Source organism: Rhagoletis pomonella, unplaced genomic scaffold (assembly GCF_013731165.1).
Source record: "Rhagoletis pomonella isolate Grant_MI unplaced genomic scaffold, Rhpom_1.0 Rhpom_scaffold_00006, whole genome shotgun sequence".
In the NCBI taxonomy this organism is placed as follows: Eukaryota; Metazoa; Arthropoda; class Insecta; order Diptera; family Tephritidae; genus Rhagoletis; species Rhagoletis pomonella.
The window spans coordinates 9,437,865-9,442,322 of record NW_023458560.1 but is presented as its reverse complement, the minus strand read 5'-3'; positions in this window follow the sequence as shown (position 1 = coordinate 9,442,322).

Below are 4,458 nucleotides of genomic sequence, written 5' to 3'. Positions count from 1 at the left end.
GCTTTTGCAAAACAATTTTTGTGCATCAGCTTTGGTTTTGTTTATGAATGCAATGCATAGCATTTTTATGCTATGGATTTTCGGTATTGCAAATTTGCCAAGCCATGACAAATGCAAATGCGTGTATTTTGTTTGTGTATTGCAAATAATTTGCAATACAAATTTGCAATGCAATGATGCTAGGCCATTTGCACCGGATCGCGAATAGCCCTATACTTTCTTAATTACATATGAAAAAGCATCCGAGACGTGCAAAACGCCATCCGTAGGGACACGATATCGAGCCGAAAGTATCGATACGGTACTCATTTAAAGTATCGCTGGAAAAATATCGGGTACCCAGTAATATCGGAATAAAAGGACTCGAAATATCGATACCAATATCAAAAAAAAAAATAAATATCTGAAAAAGTGATTAGAAACCTCCGAGCGTATTTCTGCCATGAAAAACAGCTTCTCATAAAAACGCCCTTTGTGGCACAACATCAAGGCGCACGCAACAAATCGGAGGAGAAGCTCGGCCAAACGCTAACATATTTTGGAACGAGCAGACTTGAAAGCAAGACTTGACGTGTCTGAAAGCTGACTAATTTGAGTTTATGACATTCTATACGATACTAAGATTCTGGTACTCGATTCCAAAAAATATCGTTTTAAAACTATCGAGTAAAAATATCGGTATCGAATGCCAAAAGTATCGATATGGTATCGTATCTTATCGAAATTCGTGTCCCTAGCCATCCGTTCAGTGAAAAATGCTTCATTTTAATACGGGCGTATTTGAATTGAATATTTCCATTATACGTAGTGTATGTACAGGGTGGCGCCGAATGAGCTATATGGTTTAAATGGTTTATAACTTTTTTATTTATGCGGTTATTATAATTATTTTTTTTTTAAATACAGTATATTATTGGGCTTAGCTTTGCAATTAGCTTTGAAAAATGATATCCTGTAAGTGATGTCCATTCTCGGCTTCGCACATACGTGCTCTTTTTAACATATCTTCCATAACTTTTCGCAGAATTTCGGGTGTAATGGCCATGATTTCATTTCGAATGTTGGTTTGGAGTTGGAGAATGGTTCTTGGTTTGTTAACGTACACTCTTTCTTTCAAATTTCCCCAAAGAAAACTGTCAGGAGCTGTTAAATCTGGTAAACGTGGAGGCCAGTTAAAATCACTTGTGCGCGAAATAATGCGTTCGCCGAATATGTCCCTTAACAAAGCCATTGAAGCACGTGCAGTATGTGCGGTGGCTCCATCTTGTTAAAACCACAAGTTTGGATGGTTTTCCACAGCTGGCCTAATAAAATTTTCCAACATCGTCCGATATGCAGCACCCTTGACAGAGATTGAGACACCACTTTCATTAAAAACAAGTAAGAAAGTCTAAGTTCGGGCGGAGCCGAACATTAAATACCCGGCGCATGTATTAAATATATGTTTTTTCACCCTTCCGAAACCTTCCGCTAGATAGTAAGCCGAGGTGTATCAATTTTGAGTAAATTAGCGTCCTTCAATTTCGAAATATTGAAGTTTCAAGCATTTCTTAAATTTACCGTTATATGAGAATCGGCCGTTATTTTAGTCCGATTTCAATAATTTTCAACGTTTTGCTTACACGTGGCAAGTACAATAACCATACCGAGTTTGGTACAAATTGGTAGAACGGTTACCGATATACTTATATGTGATCATAAGTGGGCGGTGCCACGCCCATTTTCCAAAACTTTACCATAAACGTATTTCTTGGTAAAGAATTGTTGCAAGCATCAATTTTGAATAAATTAGCTTCAATATTTAATGATTTATCGAAGATTTTGTATTTCTCTAAATTACCGTTATATGGGATGTGGGCGTGGTTATTGTCCGATTTTAAAAAGTTTCGGCGGCTTTTTATGCTGTACCAAGGCCAACAACTGTGCCAAGTTTGGAAGAAATTGGTGCAGCGGTTACTGAGATATACATATGTAACCATAAGTGGGCGTGGCTACGCCCATTTTCCAAAAATTTATAATATTCTTATTTTTCGTCTAAAACTTATTATAAATATCAATTTTGAGTGAATAATCTCCAGTAGTTACTAAAATATCGCAGTTTTCGTATTTCTGAAAATTAGCGTTATATGGGAAGTAGGCGTGGTTATTGAGCGATTTTAAAAATTTTCGGCCATTTGGTATGTTATGTAAAGGCCAACAACTGTGCCAAGTTTGGAAGAAATTGGTGCAGCGGTTACCGAGATATACATATGTAACCATAAGTGGGCGTGGCTACGCCCATTTTCCAAAAATTTATAATATTCTTATTTTTCGTCTAAAAGTTATTGTAAATATCAATTTTGAGTGCATTATCTTCAGTAGTTACTAAAATATCGCAGTTTTCGTATTTCTGGAAATTACCGTTATATGGGAAGTGGGCGTGGTTAAAGTCCGATTTCGCCCATTTTCAATACCAACCTACCTTGGATTAAGGGAAACCTACATACCAAATTTCGTTGAGATATCTCAATTTTTGCTCGAGTTATCGTGTACACGGACAGACGGACAGACGGACAGACGGACAGACGGACAGACGGACAGACGGACAGACGGACGGACAGACAGACATGGCTTAATCGATTTCTTTTTTCATCCTGATCATTTATGTATACATTTGTCTATATCTATCTCGATTCGTTTTGGCTGTTACAAACAACCGTTATGTGAACAAAATTAATATACCCTTGTGCACAAGTGCGCTCGGGTATAAAAATATGGGCCAATTATCCTTTCGGAGGATACACCGCACCAAACAGTACACTTAAGTGGGTGTAATTCTCGCTGATGCACTGCTCTTGGATTTTCCGTAGCCCAAATCCTGCAGTTTTGCTTGCTGACATACCCATTTAATAGGAAATGGGCTTCGTCGCTCATTACCAAATTGTGAATAAAGTCTGGATTTCTGGAAAAATAAAATTCAATTATTTTGCACGTTGTTCGATCGTGTAATGATTTATAATTAATTCCCCAAGTCTTCTTCACAAATTTCAAAAACAAAATAAAAATAAAGTTATAAGGAATTCAAGCCATATAGCTCTTTCGGCGCCACCCAGTATAATGGAAATATTGAGTTTTGAAAACTTTTTACTTGATTTAAATACGAACATTTTTAAACGGTAATCAAATAAAAAAAATTTTATTTTTACAACGCCTTTTTTTCTAAGTTTGGAGTATAGAATTTCCTTCTTCAAGATTTACATCTGAATCAAAACTCGAAAAGCTGCCATGAAATACAAAATGTATATCATCTGTATTTGAACATAAATAAACATCGTGAAGCGAATTGCATAATACAGTGAATCCACTAATGAATGGACTCAAACGCTCCAGTCTTGAAAGTTTTCAATGTGATACGGATGGTAGTGGCTGAGGAAAAGGAAGGCTTGGACACATTAAAAAAAAGAAGTGTACAATTTGTAGGTTTTGACATTAGGTAGTAATAAATAAAGTATTTTTTATCAGACTAAAAACCAAACGATTTCAATGAAACTTTACCTTGCCATACATACTGTTGAAATACTCGTATCTACATAGTATGAATGATCCAAATATTTTCTAAAAAAAAATAAGATTTACTAATAATTGGCCCAAAGTCCGTTTTTAACAAAACCATTTTGGAAAGTTAGAAAAAGCATTTTTCTACTAAGATACTTGTATATTTTTTTTTCTATTTTTGTTTCATGAAAACATAAAAAAAAACACTCGAAGATTTCTTTGATGTACAGCTACATATCTAATCTCTGAATGTTCAATAAGCACCTTTCACGCAGCGATAGACCTCGAACAAAAATTGCGAGTGGTTGTTGAATTACGAAGGGTAATTTTTTACCAGCAAGTGGCAATAATAATAAAAATAACGATACCAGCAATAAAGATGATTTGAGTGTCTGCGCTGGGTTTTTTATGCATCTCCGAGTTAGCATACAGCTTTCCATCCAACCACCCTCAATAACAGAGCTGCCACCCCATATTTTATTTGCTTACATTCGCATATACACACGCTTGTGTGGAAACATCCGTCAGCCAAATAAATACATGCTGAGGCTCATCAAATTTGCGTAGGCAAAGCTGTCCACGGAAATCGGTTACATTCGCCATGCATAATATGCATGTATGTATGTAGAAAGGAATAAAAATTGAAATGAATATTTGTTGCTGTGCAATCGTAATAAAATGAAATAGAACTGAATTTGAGCTTTGGACTTCTTCCATTTTTCGGCTCTGTTGTTATGACTATGTATGTGGAATGCAAATTGCATAAAAATGGAATTGCTTGAAACTTCCCACCTTTATCGATCGACAAGACTCCACCAATTTTTATAAAAGATCTGGAGTTTTTACATATGGAAATAACTAAAACCACTTACATATGTAGTTAGTTCCAATCAATCAAATTAAATACTTGATTTTAAAATACGA